The sequence below is a fragment of the Nothobranchius furzeri genome, chromosome 6 (genome assembly GCF_043380555.1).
Source record: "Nothobranchius furzeri strain GRZ-AD chromosome 6, NfurGRZ-RIMD1, whole genome shotgun sequence".
Classification (NCBI taxonomy): domain Eukaryota; kingdom Metazoa; phylum Chordata; class Actinopteri; order Cyprinodontiformes; family Nothobranchiidae; genus Nothobranchius; species Nothobranchius furzeri.
This window is the reverse complement of record NC_091746.1, coordinates 47,774,068-47,793,825: the sequence shown is the minus strand read 5'-3', so window position 1 is coordinate 47,793,825 and position 19,758 is coordinate 47,774,068. Positions and strand designations below refer to the sequence as shown.

Here is a 19,758-nt window from a genome sequence, read left to right as displayed (position 1 = left end):
AGGATGCAGAACAGACACGGACGACATAAGGAATGAGCCATCTACAGGATTCCCCAAGATCCGGAGCGCCACAAACGTTGGATCATTGTAATAAAACGCGCTAGTGACCGGGCTAAAATGAAACTGTGGGATCCAGAGAAGAAAGGTTTTCGCTTATGCAGCGACCACTTCATATCAGGTACTTAAACCAACGTTTCCTCAACTGTGTGTGGTATTTATTTCAAATGCTTTTATTACGATTCTTAGTGGGCTTCCTAAACTTATTTTGGCGTGGCTTTTTTTGTCTTATTACTCATAGCAACAAGTAAACATCACGTAAAACGTTGCCTCGTGAGTTCTGCGTGCTGCCATTTCCGTGTTTTATGATCACAGCAATTAACCAGCTAAGCTGTATTTAATTTTTAAACAATGGTTGATCAATTGTCAGATCACACACAAAAATAACTTTGGATTGCTATTATTAGTCTCACCGAGACAACTCTCAGACAGATCCTGAGACGCTCCTGCCTGACATATTTATTTTATTCACGGAAAACAATCAAACTAGTGATTTCTCTTGGCGTTCAGTTTATACATTCAAACAGCACAGCACTCTATTTAAACTACTTACCTGTAAATCTCCCTTACGAAAAAGAAGTATACTTTAAGTATCTAATTTCAAGTATACTTAAGTGTACAGAAGTTTATTTGCATACTTGTTCTTAAAGTTTACTTCAAAGTATACTCCTTGGGACTAAATTGGGCCGCTAAAAGTATACTTGAAGTATACTACAAGTATACTTCAAAGTAATAATTTAAGTTTATTTGTAGTGTACTTCTGATATAATTGAGTATACTTTTCTCTTTGAAAGTATACTTAAAGTAACCTCACAAGTGTACTTGGAGTGTACTTCAGATATAATTGAGTATACTTTTCTCCTTGAAAGTATACTTATAAGTTTACTTCTGATATAATTGAGTATACTTTTCTCCTTAGAAGTATACTTAAAAGTAACAATATAAGTTTACTTGTAGTGTACTCCTGATATAGTTGAGTATACTTTTCTCCTTGAAAGTATACTTATAAGTTTACTTGTAGTGTACTTCTGATATAATTGAGTATACTTTTCTCCTTGGAAGTATACTCAAAAGTAACAATATAAGTTTACTTGTAGTGTACTCCTGATATAGTTGAGTATACTTTTCTCCTTGAAAGTATACTTATAAGTTTACTTGTAGTGTACTTCTGATATAATTGAGTATACTTTTCTCCTTGGAAGTATACTTAAAAGTAACAATATGAGTTTACTTGTAGTGTACTCCTGATATAGTTGAGTATACTTTTCTCCTTGGAAGTATACTTATAAGTTTACTTGTAGTGTACTTCTGATATAATTGAGTACACTTTTCTCCTTGGAAGTTTACTTAAAAGTAACAATATACGTTTACTTGTAGTGTACTCCTGATATAGTTGAGTATACTTTTCTCATTGAAAGTATACTTAAAAGTAACAGTATAAGTTTACTGCTAATAAAATTGAGTAAACTTTTGCCCTTGAAAGTATACTTAAAAATAAACTTTAAGTAACATTATAAGTTTACTTGTAGTGTACTTCTGAAATAATTGAGTATACTTTTCACTTTGAATGTATACTTAAAATTATACTTAAAGTAATAATATATGTTTACTTGTAGTGTACTTCTTATATAATTGAGTATACTTACAGTTTTGAAAGTACACTTTACAGTAAACTTGACGTAATATTCTTTTAGTACATTTAAGTATCTCTATTTTTTCTATAAACACATACTGCAAGTAACATTTAACATCTGCTATTTGCTACTACCAATACATTTAATTTCCACTATTTACTGATACTTCGTCTTTATGCAGAGAAAAAAAAATTAATAAAATAGCTAAGTCATTTTGTTTAAATTTATTAAACAGAGAGAATTAGAACAGAACAAAAACAGACCTGTTTACCAGGATTAATCAAAGATGAGAACGTAAACTGTTCTGAACATGACGCGTTAATTCTGTCCATTTTGAAAGACTTTTTAAAAATGCCTTTAAAAAAATCAGTCCATTTTATGGATCCACTTGCTTGGTTGTTGATGCCTTTTTGAAGTTTTCATTGTTGCATTTCTTTCGTATTATTTTTCTTACATCTTGAACGCGCAGAGATGGAAACTTCAACTGAGCATGCCCTGTGAACACACAAAGCAAAAAAATGAACACTTGAACTGTTAGGTGCACTCTGACACCACAAAATCTTTACAGTTCGTACACTGTAAACCCGAATAAGTAGGCAGAACTCAAAAAATGTAAGGCAATCAGTTGCCTCATATTTTCTGAGTTTATAAACTCAGATATTTTAGTATATCAGACCATAAATAAACTTAAATATTTGGAGTTTATATTAAATATATTTTCAAATTATGATCAAATTAAAGTTACTGATTAAGCCAACTCAAACAGAAAATAAAACAAAATTTGAAAGAAACAATTACAAACGCACACTTTTGAAAACTGGACAACAGCAGTGTGTAGTCTTTCTTTGAGTAGGTGGTTTAAAGCAACATCAGGATGCACATCAATTCAACATTAACAAAATATGAATTACACTAACCACTATCAAGTAAGTCAGTGAGTACTTTATGCCATTTGGCATAAAACCAGTTGAGTATTGAATCGGATTAGCCTATTAGCATTAGATGCTAATGGGCTAATCCGATTCAATTATTCACACTAAACTAAAGCCACAAATGAGAGTTGCCAGACTCAGAACGGCTGGACGAACAGAGAAAAGGTAAAACTCAACTGTTCCTCCCACTGTCTTTATGGGTGACCCCGCGAGGAAAGTTGACCATTGAGCAGGGTTGATGGTTAAGGACTTAAGATGGCGGCGCGGCAGTAGCACGCAGCGGCCACTCCGGAGCCAAATGGTGCCTACGTTTTTGTGTATCATGGTTTTTTATCTTATCTTATTTTTCTTATTTTTTACTATGGATATCGTCGGTACTGGTGCCTGTACATACAGCAGCCAGACACTTTGCTACCTTCAAAACCCGGACAACGATATCCAAGAGGAGCTGCGGGAAACGCTACGAGAACTCGGCTTGCTCCGCGCACCAGGCCTCCGCGCACCAGGCCTCCGTGCACCAGGCCTCCAGGCCTCCGCGCACCAGGCCTCGATGCCTCATCGATGCCTCATCGCTGCCTGATGCTGGCGTCCGGAGGCGGGGACATCGGAAGCGATGCGCGAGGAAGCGTAAGCGCGGCAAGCGGGCGGGAATCTGTCACAGGCTAAAAACAAACCCTAGCCGGCCAGCTCTCCCGTCCATCATCTTGTCCAACGTCTGCTCCCTGGATAATAAACTGGACTACATCCGACTCCAGCAGGCTACGCAGCGTGAGGCCAGAGACTGCTGTGTCTATATTTTCACGGAGACATGGCTCAGCGACAGAGTACCGGACGCCGCTATTCAGCTGGACGGGATGGCCTCGTTTCGAGCCGACAGAAACGTAGCTCTGTGCGGCAAGACTCGCGGTGGCGGCCTGTGTGTTTACGTCAACGAGAAATGGTGCAAGAACGCTCTGCTAGCTTCTCGCTATTGCTCACCGCTGGTGGAGTTTGTGACTGTCAGATGCAGACCATTTTATTTACCACGGGAATTCACCACTGTTTTCATTATCGGAGTGTACATTCCACCTGGCGCTAACACTAAGGAAGCGTTAGGAGAACTGTACACAAACATCAGCGAACTGCAAAACACACACCCAGATGGACTGTTCATTGTTGCTGGAGATTTCAACCATGCAAATCTCAAATCAGTGCTTCCTAGATTCCATCAGTATGTGGACTTTGCAACGAGAAGGGTAAACACGCTGGATTTGGCTTACACAAACATCCCCGGCGCATATCGGGCAGAGCCCCGCCCCCACCTTGGCTACTCAGACCACATCTCTGTCATGCTAATTCCAGCATACAGACCACTCGTCAAGCGAGCAAAACCGGTTCTGAGGAAGGCGAAAACCTGGCCGGCAGGAGCCACCTCTGCTCTTCAAGACTGTTTTGAGTGCACTGACTGGAACATGTTTAGGGAGGCTGCAACTTACGGCGACTCTACTGACTTGGAGGAGTACACGTCATCGGTGTCGAGCTACATCAGCAAATGCATCGATGACGTCACTGTCTCCAAGACCATCATCTCACGACCCAACCAGAAACCGTGGATTACTGCGGTAGTGTGCACACTTTTGAGAACCAGAGACTCTGCCTTCAAAGCGGGAGATAAGGTGGCGCTTAGCAGAGCTAGAAATGAACTATCTCGGGCCATTAGAGAGGCGAAGCGCGCACACGCCCAGAGGATCCACAAGCACTTCATGGACAGCGGCGACACACGGCGAATGTGGCAGGGCCTACAAGCCATCACCAACTACAGGACGACAACACCTGCCTGTGATGGTGACGGCTCCCTCCCTTATGCGCTGAACAACTTCTACGCTCGGTTCGACAGGCAGAACGACGTGGCAGCAAGGAAGTCAATCCCTCCTCCGGACGACCAGGTGTTGTGTCTCACTACAGCAGAGGTGAGGAAAACTCTACGCAGAGTCAATCCACGTAAAGCTGCTGGTCCAGACAACATCCCGGGCAGAGTGCTAAAGGAATGTGCTGAACAGCTGGCGGATGTTCTCACCGACATCTTCAACATCTCTCTGAGCAGTGCTGTTGTTCCCACATGCTTTAAGGCCGCCACCATCGTCCCAGTGCCCAAGAAATCTTCTGTGTCCTGTCTCAACGACTACCGTCCTGTTGCACTTACACCCACCATCATGAAGTGCTTCGAGCGGCTAGTCATGACACACATCAAGACCCTGTTGCCCCCCTCACTGGACCCACTGCAATTTGCATACCGCCATAACCGCTCAACAGATGACGCCATTTCCACTGCACTCCATCTTGCCCTCACACACCTGGACAAGAAGGACACACATGTTCGAATGCTGTACATAGATTTCAGCTCAGCATTCAACACGATCATCCCCCAGCAACTGATCGGAAAACTGAGCATGTTGGGCCTGAACACCTCCCTCTGCAACTGGATCCTGGACTTTCTGACTGGAAGGCCTCAGTCAGTACGGATCGGGAACTGCACCTCCAGCACCACCACACTAAGCACGGGGGCCCCACAAGGCTGTGTGCTCAGTCCTCTGCTGTTCACACTGCTGACTCATGACTGTGTAGCAACACACAGTTCAAATTACATCATTAAGTTCGCTGATGACACAACCTTGGTGGGTCTCATCAGCAAGAACGACGAGTCAGCATACAGAGATGAAGTGCAGAGGTTAACAAACTGGTGTAAGGTCAACAACCTGTCTCTGAATGTTGACAAGACAAAAGAGATGGTTGTTGACTTCAGGAGGATACGGAGTGACCACTCACCACTGAGCATCAACGGCTCCTCTGTGGAGATCGTCAACAACATCAAATTCCTGGGAGTTCACCTGGACAAAGACCTCACCTGGTCCCTCAACACCAGCTTCCTGTACAAGAAATCCCAACAGCGTCTCTTCTTTCTGAGAAAGGCCCAGCTTCCACCAATGATGCTAACCACCTTCTACAGAGGAACTATTGAGAGCATCCTGAGCTGCTGTATCACTGCCTGGTTTGGGAACTGTGCAATCTCTGACCGCAAAACCCTACAGCGGATAGTGAAAACAGCAGAGAAGATCATAGGAGTCTCCCTCCCCTCAATCAAGGACATCTACACCACACGCTGCATCCGCAAAGCCACCAGCATTGTGGCTGACTGGTCACACCCCTCTCACACACTCTTCACACTCCTGCCATCTGGAAGAAGGTACCGAAGCATTCGAGCACTCACATCCAGACTGTGCAACAGCTTCTTCCCACAGGCCATTCGTCTCCTCAACGAAAAGGGACTGGACTGATAAACGCATGCATGCACACACACTCACACACACACACGCACGTACACAAACACGCGAACACACTCATGTTCTGTCCTTAATTAGATAGTTTATTTTTCTTATATTTTTTCATGTTGTAAATTTATGTTGCATGTAGCACCTTGGTCCTGGAGGAACGTTGTTTCGCCTCACTGTATACAAACCGTATATGGCTGAAGTGACAATAAAGTTGATTGATTGATTGATTGATTGATTGGTTTATCCCTTGAGGTCCACGTGACAGGGGTGAGGTGGTGCTCACTCCTCACCCCTGTCACGTGGACCCAAGGGATGAACCATCAACCCTGCTCAATGGTCAACTTTCCTCGCGGGGGTCCTACCCATTAGGACAGTGGGAGGGTTAACTCAAGGAGAAGTGGAAAATGAACATATTTGCCCAAATGGTGGTGTGTTACTTTAACATCAACAATTAAAGAGCAGACAAATAGTAAATTACATTGTGGATGTGGACAATGCTCTAACAGAGTGAGCCATCTGAATCCACCACTCTTTCAGATTTTGAGTTACACATGTAACATCAGGTCATTTTTGACTCTGCAGCTTGGGTGATAGTTTAGACTCATCAAGACCAAGTAAGATTTTCTGCGTGAACTCAAATGCGTTGGTCAGTCCCTTCGGATAATCTAGATGTAAGGCATAGATGAGGCCGAACATTACCAGGAAGGCATCAGGAAGCCTGGAGAGGTCGACAATCACATCACCCTCTAGGATAACAGATTCTCACTGGGTCGTACGTAACTGGACTCTCTGCATCATCGGTGATGGTTGTCAGGAGGACAACTGCTGCATCCCTGAGGTCCGGCTCATTGGTATCATCCTTACAAAAATGAAAGGGAGATCATACACTAATCACATCTGAACTGAAACTCTGACTGTGGCCATTTTTATTTCAGTAGATTGTCATGTAAATAACAATAAATGCAGTCTGATAGACTCCTGTTTAGGGCTGGGCAACATGTCAAAGATTTATCGTTATCCAAGTTCTTGTCTCTCATCCAGATCATTTTCCCATGTCAATAAATTTGATAATAAAAAAATGAAAAGATGTGTAAGTTGGCCACATTTATATCCCTTTAAGAAGCTGTAGCACCTTGAGTCATGTAAAATTTTAGTCAATGTAATACATGAGACAGCTCCATCTAGTGGACAAATATTGTTGCTACGCATTCCTGTAGTTATCGCCTACTTATCGTTATCGAGGTGAGATCTTCAATATATCGTGATATTGATTTTAGGCCATATCGTCCAGCCCTACTCCTGTTCATTCTGTTGCTTTGTGCTCTCATTTACGAATAAAGTGAGATGGCTTCAGTGTGTGTCAGTGTTATGCTAATGAAAGCTACTTGAATTCTTTGCAGTGATTGTTGATTTTTCTCAGTGCCTTAAAGCCTGCCACACGAGGGCCATCTGCTGAGCAAACGGCCTCGAATGACCGCTTGCTCAGCAGATACCTCGCCATAGGCGCCTGATTTTCACAGAGTTTTCCACCTCACGAGACGCTGAGGTGAATATCTGACCAGTTAAGATATTTTCCGCCTCACAGGGGTAAAAACTCGCCGTGTGCGCATTACCGAGCTACTGGTTGAGCTGAAATAATCTAGTGGACAACCAAAGCACGTTCTCCGCTCACATGACCCCAAGATGGCAGCCCCGTCTGCATGTCAGAAAAGAAACAAAACAGACAGAGCTGGAAACGGAGGAAATACCTATCCTTTTTTGTTGATGAAACGTCGCCGCCACCGGCATTTGAAGGTTAGGAAAATATGGGTACAGTAGCTGGAAAGATGGACCAGGCAAGGAGTTTATGCCAATTTACTCCAAGAGATGCACCTGGAAGACCCAGAATCCTTCCGAAAGGGTAATGGAAACAGTGGGCCCATCGATCCACAAGGTACCGTTTTGTTTATTTTTCAGACACGCAGACAGGGTAAGGGGCTGCATCTGAATACATCTTGGGGTCATGTGAGCGGAGAAAGTGCTTTGATTGGCCACTAGAATATTTCAGCGCAGCTCAGTAGTGCACACACAGCGAGTTTTTACCCCTGTGAGGCGGAAAATATCTAACTGGTCAGATATTCACCTCAGCGTTTCGTGAGGCAGAAAACTCAGTGAAAATCAGGCGCACATGGCGAGCAATCTGCTGAGCAAACAGTCATTCGAGGCCGTTTGCTCAGCTGATTGCTCTCGTGTGTGGCAGGCTTAAACATCTTTCCAAAGGTTTGTAGTTGAAACAATGGCACATTTTCCAAAATGTTCATGTGCGTTGTCCTTGTGTTGTCTTTATGCATAAATAAATAGAATGATTTGTTCAAATTTACAATACTGGGACTTACCACACATGTCCTCAAAAACCCAGAGGTTTCCTCACGTAGATAGACTGGATGGGCATGGAGAACAGTGGTACGCCTTGTGTGGACATCATGCAATTCCTAAGAAGATTAAGAGTGTAAATACTGTCAAGTTTACTAATCAAACTTAATGCCAAACTGCTGTGACCAATTTTCCAAGACAATGATATCTGCATCTAAATCCAATAATAAACTGCTGAATTCAAAAGTTAATTTGAAGTGTTTAACATTACATAATACAGAGGGGTATGAGGGCCACTGAAGAAGAAAAAAATCTGAAAATAAATAAAATAAATAAAGTCAGAATTCTGACATTTATCTCAGTATTCAATTGTTTCCTTCAGTGGCCCTAAAACTGCCTTATTGCCTAATTAGAGTCACTGAAGAAAAAGAAAAGAATTGAGAAAAAGAAGTCAGATAATTTCAAAATCCTGGGATTAAAGTCAAAATTCTGACTTTTTTCATAAACCTAAAACCAAACAAACAAAAATCTATTTAGGAATTTTTTTGTTAAAAAAAATCAAAACAAACAAACAAAAAAAAAGCCTGAATTTTAAGATTTAAGTCAGAATTCTGATCCCCCCTCATAATCTTCCCCAATTTCCCTTTTTTTTTGTATTAGGTACCAGTCAGAACTCTGAGATTAAACTCAGATTTATGACTTATTTTCTCAGAATTCTATACTTTTTTTCTATCAGTGGCTCTAATACTCATAGCATAAAGGCATTACCTGTAAATTGTATGTTCACCAGTTTTAAAAGACAAATCTGTATACATATATACATACATACATATATAGTCATGTTATTTAGGATGTGCCATCAAAAATGCAGATTGTGAGAATTACTCACCAGTGGTCTCCCTTGTATGAACCTCTTGGGGGTCAACAGCAGCATGCCATCAATCTTGTGTGCAGAGAGTGGGGTTGGATCATTGAAGTCTGACTGCAGATTCATAGACAGGCTTCCCGGTGTGGCTGACAGCTCATAGGAACGCAGATGCTCTACATTTACACATCTACACCAGGAAGCATAATCAGTACAGAGAAAGCAAACATTGTGAATCACAAGGTAGGTCTGTGTTAGTCTGCAATATTTAGGCAGTCCTCCACTATATATGAAGCTATGTGAGGAGATTCAAGTGTAATTTGACTTATCCACACAAAGCTAAAAACATAACATTTAAAGAAAAGAATCTGGAGTAACAGTGTACAGTAAGGACACAATTACAACACTAAAATACTGTGAAATTAATAGAAACAGCGTTCTGCGGTTCAAGATATGTGCAACTGAGCACTATTTAATTTGATGATAAAACATTAACAAAATGTCGATGTCTATGTGTGTATTAAATAAAACTTTTCACAAAAACTGACAAACTCCCGTGAGCTAACTGAACTTACCATTTTTTTTTTGTCCTCAGAACATCACATTTTAACAAAAACTATGGAGGGGACAAAAATGGAGGGAAGGAGGGAACATAGCATCGAGATACAGCACCGCTTTGTCTCTTGCGGTCACAATCCTCTTCTACGGTTAAAAAAAGCAGGCTGCTTGCAAAGCTATCGCACGGGTGCTACGGGGAAATAGTTTACAACACAGACTGATTTCTTCATTGCTGTACAAGAGACCACTGCTCATTTACTTTTAATAAGTGGACGTTTAAGTTTGACTTGGTGGCGCTGAGCTCCCGCTTTTATTTTTTTCTCAGAACGTTTAAAAAATTACGATGGAGGGGGCAAAAATGGAGGGAATAAGTCTCTAGAAGTCTAATAAAAAAGTATCTAAAGTAATGCTAACCTTTAATAATGAGATAGCGCTGCTCATTTCATTTAATACTTTAGTCGCACACAAAGTTAACACAGCTAACTCATGCAATGACTTAGCTTGCTACATGGCCAACATTATTCACCATGTCCGTCTTAAAAACATTTAAAACATTTAAGCAACTTTTATGGTGGCTACTTACATTTAGCTCAGTGGTGCAGAACCAGTGACTGTCAAGTGCAGATGCAGAACAGAAGCGCGACCTCCGACGGTAAATGCACCTCCAACCTTTGCTCTTCTCGGTCTGCTGAGAAGCTTCGAGAGCCGACTGAGCAAATGCTACAAAATAAAAGCACTTCCTGTGCGTGTAATTTCACAATAATTCGTAATTTCATGCTTAATATGTTATTTAGGACAGGCAGACAGAGTACTTTTTTCATCCCTATGAAAATTATTTTTACAGAAGTCCAGTACCACTCAATACTCACACTTAATTGACTAGTTATTTCAAAATAAGGCAAAGATTCAAAAAAGGATAAACTTAATATGGAGGAAGTGATTATGATGTTAAACAGAAAGGACATGTAAAAAAAAAAAGGACTGATTTCAAAATATATAAAGCTTTGCAACAGGATTTGATTGTTAAGAATACAGATATTAAAGAAAAATGGGAACTGGAAGTGAACATAATGATAACAGATGAGGAATGGGAGGAAACACTTGAAGCAGGCCATGAACTAACTAATAGTCTGTCTTGGAGGGAATTTGAATGGAATGTGAATAATATATACTTCTATATTATATATATATATATATATATATATATATATATATATATATATATATATATATATATATATATATATATATATATATATATATATATATATATACTTTAAAACTCCACTTATCATGTCTAAATAGTAATGTTTCAAATTTATTTTGGAGAAAATGCGGGCTAGTGGGAGACTTTTCACATATACTTTTGGACTGCCCTAAATTCATACCATTCTGGGAAGGTGTTAGGGAGAAATTGAAAGAACCTTGAAGGTGAAATTACAATTTAAGTTAAAATGGTTTGTACTGGGAATGCTATCTTACACACATAATGGAGACATACTTAATCAAAATTCTGCTTATGACTGCCAAGAAGTGTATTACAGTTTTATGGCTGGACACAGAACCCCCAAGGGTGGCACAGTGGAGAGACAGAGTTAGACAGGTCTACAAAATGGAACAATTTAATGCAAGACTATGACTGGGACTAGGGAAATTTGAAAAAATTTGGGAACCTATAAAACAAATGTTAGAAAGATAGTACTCTCATGTGAAAATTATTATTATTAATTTTTTTATTTATGTATTTTTGTCTTTTGGGTGAGTTATTTAGCTAGATCAAAGTAAAATGTAGAATGTAGTAGAGAGCAGATAAGATGAATACAGAGAAAGCTTGTCAGAACTATATGTACTGATTGGTGATTTGGTTAAGTTGGATAGATCTCATGGCCACAAGGAAATTCGAACTTTGTTCAGGGAAATACTGCCCTGGAGAAGGGAAGAAGAAATTCAAATGCATCTCCATGTAAATGTTGTTGTTCTAATTCAAAAATAAAAAGTTCCAAATATATATATATATATACATACTTATATATTTTATATATATAAGTATATATATTATATATATATACTTATATATATTATATTATATAAGTATATATATATATATATATATATATATATATATATATATATATATATATATATATATTAAGTATACTTATACATTACTTGGTGAAATATACTTCAAGTACAAGTATAGTCTAAATGTAAGTAAACTTTAATGTAAGTATGTATTAAAGTATACTTAGTAGTATTTAAAAAATGTACTCGGATAACTATACTTCTGATAAGTACATTGAAAGTAAACTTGGAAGTATACTGTATTCATTTTTAGTATACTTCAAGTATACTTCAGTGTACTTCTTTTTGGTAAGGGCTGTTATTTGTCCATCCATTTTCATCCGCGTATCCGGAGTCGGGTTACGGGGGCAGTAGCGTCGAGAGGCCCAGACTTCCCTCTCCCCAGCCACCTGAGCCAGCTCCTCCGGGTAAATCCCAAGGGGTTCCCCGGCCAGGTCCGGTAAGAAGTCCGCTCCGACAGCTTCTGGCGTTTTTAAAAAGTATCCCAGGGGCACGGTAAGGGTCGGCGATGTTTAGTCTATTTAATTTCTGACTATATAAAACGATTTCTTCGGTTTTAAAGTGTGAAGTAAACTCAGACGAAGTAAAATCCAAGCCGATCCCGTTCACGTTCATGTTTACGATCCGTGTTTGTTTAGCTTCTTTTACCTGCCAATAGAGCTCCGGGAGTTGACGTCACTTCTCCCGGCATGCAACAGTTCAAATCGAAACGGCGCCATATTGGCATGCAGAAGCCGGCAGCTGGACTATTTGATATTGTCAGAAAACTCAATCAAACGGGAAATATGGTAGATTCCTGTTGTGCCCCAGGATGCAGAACAGACACGGACGACATAAGGAATGAGCCATCTACAGGATTCCCCGGATCCGGAGCGCCGCAAACGTTGGATCATTGTAATAAAACGCACTAGTGACCGGGCTAAAATGAAGCTGTGGGACCTCGAGAGTAAAGGTTTTCGCTTATGCAGCGACCGCTTCATATCAGGTACTTAAACCAACGTTTCCTCAACTGTGTGTGGTATTTATTTTAAATAATTTTATTACGATTCTTAGTGGGCTTCCTAAACTTATTGTGGCGTGGCTTTTTCTGTCTTATTACTCATAGCAACAAGTAAACATCACGTAAAACGTTGCCTCGTGAGTTCTGCGTGCTGCCGTTTCCGTGTTTTATGATCACAGCAATTAACCGGCTAAGCTGTATTTAATTTTTAAGCAATGGTTGATCAATTGTCAGATCACACATAAAAAGCACTTTGTATTGCTATTATCTGTCTCACCGAGACTACTTACGTGTAAATCTGTTATTTGTCCGTCCATCCATCCATTTTCATCCGCGTATCCGGAGTCGGGTTGCGGGGGCAGTAGCGTGACTTCCCTCTCCCCAGCCGCCGGAGCCAGCTCCTCCGGGTAAATCCCAAGGGGTTCCCCAGTCAGGTCCGGTGCTGTGCCGGTAAGAAGTCCACTCCGACAGCTTCTGGCGTCGGAGCGGGCAGTAGAGTCGAGAGTCCCAGACCTTCTCCCCAGCTCCTCCGGCCGGGGGAATCCCAAGGGGTTCCCCCGGCCAGGTCCGGTGTTGTGCCGCTCTGACAGCTTCTGGCGTTTTTAAAAAGTATCCCAGGGGCACGGTAAGGGTCGGAGATGTTTAGTCTATTTAATTTCTGACTATATAAAACGATTTCTTCTGTTTTAAAGTGTGAAGTAAACTCCGACGAAGTTAAAATCCAAGCAGATCCCATTCATGTTCATGGTTACATCCGTGTTTGTTTACCTTTTTTGCATGCCAAAATGGCGTCCACTAACTGAGAGTCACGTGGGGTCCGGAGCTCTATATGGTGTCTACTAACTGAGAGTCACATGGGGTCCGGAGCTCTATGAGATACTTTTTTCATGCATTAACACAACATCCCTTTTAAAACCTTTTTATCACATTTTTAAAGTGATTATGAAGAAATGAGCCAAAATGCAGATTTTATTTATCTAATTATTTAATGAATCAGATTTTATTTGAACAAATAGATAATAATTAAATGCAGATTTAGATCTCAAAACATCATCAACAAGAGGAGACTCTTCTGATCCATTTACTTTGAAAGATTTGAAACAATCACAATATTATGTAATTGAACTGATTTAATCAGATTCATTTTTCATGCATGCTGTACTGTAATTTTGTTATGCTTTCCAAATAAAGTGCACTTCCACACTTTGTGAAGGCTAAACATTCATCTTGTAACGATGTATTAAAAGGTTAAAATAAGCATAAAAAGCAGAAATAGGGCAAGACATACCAGCAGCAGAAGATACACATCAAAACTGCATGTCCACAATATCCATTCATGAACCTCACACTGTTTGTAGCAATGCAAAGTCTTAAATAGATAGTTTTAACACTGAAGTTTTGCTTAAACCAATCTTTTTGCTGTTTTTACACCTCCCATTCACATACAAATTAGACTTTAAATAAAATAAAAAGCTTTTAAAACATATTTTAAAATTTGCATTCACATTAGAGACAAATTCGACTTCTGGTCGGTAACATGATGGCGCCTGTGCTTGGCTTAGCCGCGGTCACCAGCCACTTTTTCAAACTTTTCTCCACTAACCTCCTGTTTTCCACCTTGCTCCTGTCTGCGATCCTCTTCTATAGTGTCCCTGCTACCATCTCCTATGATTGCCAGACTCCTTTGTCCTTCCGTTCGTTCATGATCGCCCAAGATGCACCGAGGACGTACCTTCCTGTTTGTTTACCCGATCGGCGTGCTGGCCCGGAGCCAAATGATTCCTACCAGGACACCTCCAGCGATGTTTATCCGGTCCCGGGAAAACGTCGGAGGAAAAGAGGTAAACGAGCAGGAATCCAGGTGAGAATAAGATTTCTCTTAAAGCGTGGTTTATCTAGTAAACATCGGCGTGATCTTCTAGCTTCTTGTCCTTTGTTTGGTGACCTGAGCACCACTTCCGCATTCCCGCCAGGCCACATTGCGTTGCGGTTTCTCCGTCCTAGTTTTTTAAGGTCTGTTTATCCTCACTTTTTGGTGGCTTTTCCTCCTGTTCCCTCCATTAGTGGTTTTTATAAACACCGTGGATCTAACTCTGCTAATTTACGTCCACTAACTCCAGCTGTGTCTGTAGTTTCTGATTCCTCCACCTCACTCAGCATGGCTCTATTAAACACCCGCTCTGTTAACAATAATTCCTTCCTGCTCAATGATCTAATTCTCTCTAAAAACCTGGATTTTCTGTTTCTGACTGAAGTTTGGCAGCAAACATCTGATTATTCTGGTCTGATTGAACTCTGCCCGAGTGGTTATTCATTCTTTAGCAAGCCCCGGGGTTCTGGTCGTGGTGGAGGCCTAACTGTTGTTTTCAGAGACCATCTTCCATGTAGCTGTACAACCTCTGGTCACTTTGCTTCCTTTGAACTGCAGCTGATTAAAGTCGGGCGTAAGGACCCGTTCTACTGTGCTGTGGTTTATCGTCCACCTGGTCCAAACAGTTCTTTCCTTCAGGAGTTTAGTGACTTTCTATCCTCCACTGTGAAGCTGTCCAGACTGGCGATTGTGGGTGACTTTAACATCCATGTTGATGATCCCTCTGATCACTTTGCCATGAATTTCTCCAGCCTCATGAACTCCTTCAGCTTTACCCAGCATGTTTCTGGCCCCACACACACCAGGGACACACTCTAGACCTTGTTTTAACCTGAGTCTAAATGCTGACAGTGTTTGTCTTGAGGACATTTATATTTCAGATCACCACTGCATTTTCTTTAACTTGTCAGTTTCTGCGTCCCCACCTCCTGCTCGCCGTATGGTTAGTTCTCGTTTTCTTAATGAGAGCACAGCTAGCAATTTTTCTGCTGCTTTTGATCCACCCTGTTCTTCTGATAACGACCCAGATTCCTTAACTTCTCAGTTTAACGAGCACTGCCTCTCCATTCTGGACAACATCTGTCCTGTCAGAACCAGATCAGTTCCTGCAGTGAACCCTACTCAGCCTACTGAAGCCTTCGCAGCCTGAAGCGCCAATGCAGAAAAAGTGAGCGCTTGTGGAAGAAACCCCATCTCCATGTCCATCTGCTGCACCTAAAGGATCTTATGACATCCTTTAACTCTGCAGTCAGAGATGCGAGAGTTTCCTATTTTTCCAACCTGGTGTCCCAGAGCAAAGGGAACCCCAAGGTGCTGTTTAACACCATCAACAGCATCGTCTCTCCTGCCTCTCCTACAGCCTCCATCCACTCTGTTGCAGACTGTGAGAACTTTCTGTCTTTCTTTGTGGACAAAGTTAATAAGGTTAGATCTAGTATCTCTCCTTCAGCCTTATCGCTGCCTCTCCCGACTCCAACCCGGCCCGTCATCCTAGATAGCTTTGCTCCTGTTTCTTTGCCTGAGTTAACCAAACTAGTTAACTCTATGAAGACCTCTGCATGCCCCCTCCACATCTTACCCTCATCTTTGTTTAAAAGTGCTTTTCAGTCCATCGGTCCCATCGTGCTCTCTATAGTTAATGCTTCTCTGGTTTCTGGTGAGGTCCCTGCTTACTTTAAGAACGCTGTAACCCACCCACTCCTTACAAAACCGAGTCTCGACCCCTCTCTCCATAGCAGCATCAGACCCATCTCTAAACTTCCTTTCATCTCCAAGATCTTGGAAAAGGTTGTGGCTAAACAACTCACAGCTGCTCTTGATGAACATAACATCTATGATAGCTTCCAGTCAGGTTTTCGTAGAGCTCATTCTACTGAAACATCTCTTCTTAGGGTCTCTAATGACCTTCTGACTCACAGTGATGCAGGGGACTGTTCTGTTCTGGTCCTGCTGGACCTGACTGCAGCCTTTGACACAGTTGACCATCACCTGCTACTGGAGGGGCTGAGAGACTGGGTAGGCCTATCAGGATCCGCTCTGGAGTGGTTCTCCTCTTATCTTTCTGAGTGTTCCTTTTCTGTGGCCGTCTCCGTCTTTAGGTCCTCCACCACCTCTCTTACCCATGGTGTCCCACAAGGGTCTGTGTTGGGGCCTCTGCTCTTCCTCCTCTATCTGCTTCCTCTTCAGCACATCCTGAGCTCCGTCAAAGGAATCTCCTACCATCTTTACACAGATGACATCCAACTGTATCTCCTTTAAGCCCCATGAGATGTCTAAGTTGCAGCTGTCACACACCTGCTTAGACTCTTATCAAAACCTGGATGGCTGGGAGCTTTCTACAGCTGAATGAAGATAAGACTGAGATCCTCATCTGTGCCCCCAGACAAGCTGGTTCCCAAAGTCAGAGACTCTCTTGGTCAGCTTGCTTCTCACACCAAACCCTCTGTCAGGAGTCTTGGTATGACCTTTGACCCAGCTCTCACCCTGGATTCTCATGTCAGTTCTCTTGTTTGCTCTTCCTTCTTCCATCTCAGGAACATTGCAAAGCTGAGTCCCATTATGTCCCACTCTGAACTTGAGACAGTTATCCACACCTTCATCTCCTCACGCTTAGACTACTGCAACTCTCTTTTCACGTGTCTGAGCAGAACCTCCCTGAACCGTCTACAGGTGGTTCAGAATGCCTGTGCTCGGCTTCTGACCAAGTCCTCCAAACACACCCACATCACCCCGCTTCTCCTCCAGCTTCATTGGCTGCCAGTCAACTTCAGGGTTCATTTCAAGATCCTGGTTCTGGTCTATAGGGCCTTACATGGACAAGCACCATCATACATTGGTGACCTTCTTAGTCCCTACTAAGGGAGGGGGGGGGGGGGGGGGATTAAAGGAAGTATTGGTCAGTAGCATTGGCATGTGAGTATATTTATATTAAAAACGAGTCAACCTTGAATTGTTGCAATTTTGATTGATTTATTGGTTTGCAGAAGGCTCAACTAACTCCACTGTTCCACATAAATAACCTCTATCCTGACTTTGTGCCAAAACACAACTTTGAATGCCACAATTTTCACACTTCATTTCAATCATCAGCAACTTAGCGGCTGCCTTCCCCCTGCTGTCTTCATATTCCCAGTAAACCTCTTTCTTATTGTTTTGTCCGGAAGTTGAAAAAGCCAGTGTCTGGAGCCTTTTGACTCAGCTCAACTGTAAGATGTCCAGACAGAGAGTGTTGAGTGAACGACACACTTGATGAAACAGCGCTGCTGCCTCGGCCGCTATTTCTGACTGAGAAAGATGTTGAATCAAGCTACAAATGGAGATGCGTAGCTCTGCTTTGTGATAGCCTCTGAAATCTTTCCACTGGCTATTTTTCTATCTGGCACAAAACCATTTTTAGAGAAAAATTTAAATATTTGATGTACTAAAGCAGTTAAAAGCTTCCATATAAGGCTCATTAAAGTGCAAACTCCAAAATACATACCGCCTACTTGCTTGCTTCCAGCAGCTTGGATGATAGTGTAGTTTCAGAAGCCTTAGTTGGTTAGGTGACTGCACCATTGGAAGGTTTTGGGGTTGAAGTGAAATTAAGTTCCAAAAGTTTCTGACAAATGTTAGACTGCTTTTTGATTTGGCTTAATTACAAATATAACCGGAAAGTGCTTATCAAACAATAATTAATTAATTAATTAATTTTATCAGATGAGTCAATTGAGAACCCATTCTTATTTACAAAGACGATGTGGCCAAGAAGCCACAGCAATAGACACACAATTAGCTTTACACCAAAGACCAACTGATAAGATAAAAACAAACAAGATAAAAACAAGATAAAAACAGACATAAAAGACTGTCATGTACAAGCAATCAAAGCAGACTTAAAACAATCTTTAGACACTCAGAAGCAGGCTCATTGATCAGAAGCTATTGATCATTATGAAATGTTGAAGGTAGATAATGGAACGTAGGTTCAACGTTTTTGCATTTACGTTTTGTTTTGATCCACTGACGCCATGTTGGCGGCTTTAAGTCTTTACTTGTTACTAACAACAGCATGCTCAGTCTCGTTCTTGCGGTTTAATTTAATCTGTAATTTACTTGATTGGTTCTATTATGCAGCCATTGTAAATTGTTGCTGTGTTGTGGGATGCAACATGTCATCATCAGGAAAAAGGAGGAAAATGGGCTAACTTTTCACAGTTTTCCTGCTTGGATGCTTAACCACAGAGAGCAACAACATGGATCTGCAACCAAACATCACCATACGAAGTATTTTCACTCTGGTTACAGATGGTGTACATGTTTTTTTATACATCGTTCCTTTCATTCAACTGTGACTTGCAAACACACAACACACTTAGATTCACACACATACTGGTAAGCTAATGCAGGTGCACTGACACACAATACAACTTCTGCTACACTTCTTCTGTGGGATGACCATTTTGATAGTTTTACTAGAAAAAACAGCAAATGAAACATTTACCTGTCATCCAGATGTTTACATTTGCTCACACCACAAACAAAAAATCCGAAAATATCCGTTATGCAGAACTGCGGCAGAAACAAGTTGTCATCAGTGCGTCGGTCTTGGGTCTTTCATATGGATTCAAACCATTTGTGATGCTAATATTGTCCATATTCAGGCCCCTGCTTCCCTATTTAACATACCCCTGTGTATTTTGCATCCTTTTTGGGATTTTAATGTGTTGTTTACACTTTCTTTATCCCAAATCTGCTTCTTCTCTGCAAAGTGTTTTTTTACATTTGTAAGGCCATCGACCTGTCTACCACATCCCAGAAAACAATGCACAATTACGTGCGATTCCAAGCAATTTTTATGATCACAAATAAGCTTTGGATGAATATAAAAACACAACATTTTATATTTTTTTATCCGGTTTTTCACTTATAAGCAATGTGTTAATTTTCAAGTCTTCTTGTCAATACAGATTAAGCCCCTTTAGCTCATTATTATCAAATCACAAAGAATTTTACTTTCTTTTGTCAGTTCTCTAATCTGGCTAAGCATGACTGCTCTTATTCTTGCACGGTGCCCCTCGTCCTTTGAAGCATGGACTCAGCCTTGCCCATTACACT

At 41.2% G+C, this 19,758-nt stretch overlaps 1 protein-coding gene and 1 long non-coding RNA gene across 2 annotated transcripts in view; one reads left to right on the top strand and one right to left on the bottom strand.

Annotated features, from left to right (window-relative positions):
* The window catches only part of trabd2a (TraB domain containing 2A), a 114,197-nt gene that overhangs the window by 7,933 nt on the left and 86,506 nt on the right, over positions 1–19,758 (top strand). The gene's annotated exons all lie outside the window — the stretch shown is intronic.
* Positions 1,997–8,405, bottom strand: LOC139070475 (uncharacterized). The gene is made up of 3 exons (XR_011520965.1): positions 8,310–8,405; positions 6,634–6,793; positions 1,997–2,186 (listed from the first exon to the last, which is right to left on the bottom strand). It is a non-coding gene; the product is annotated as an uncharacterized lncRNA (long non-coding RNA).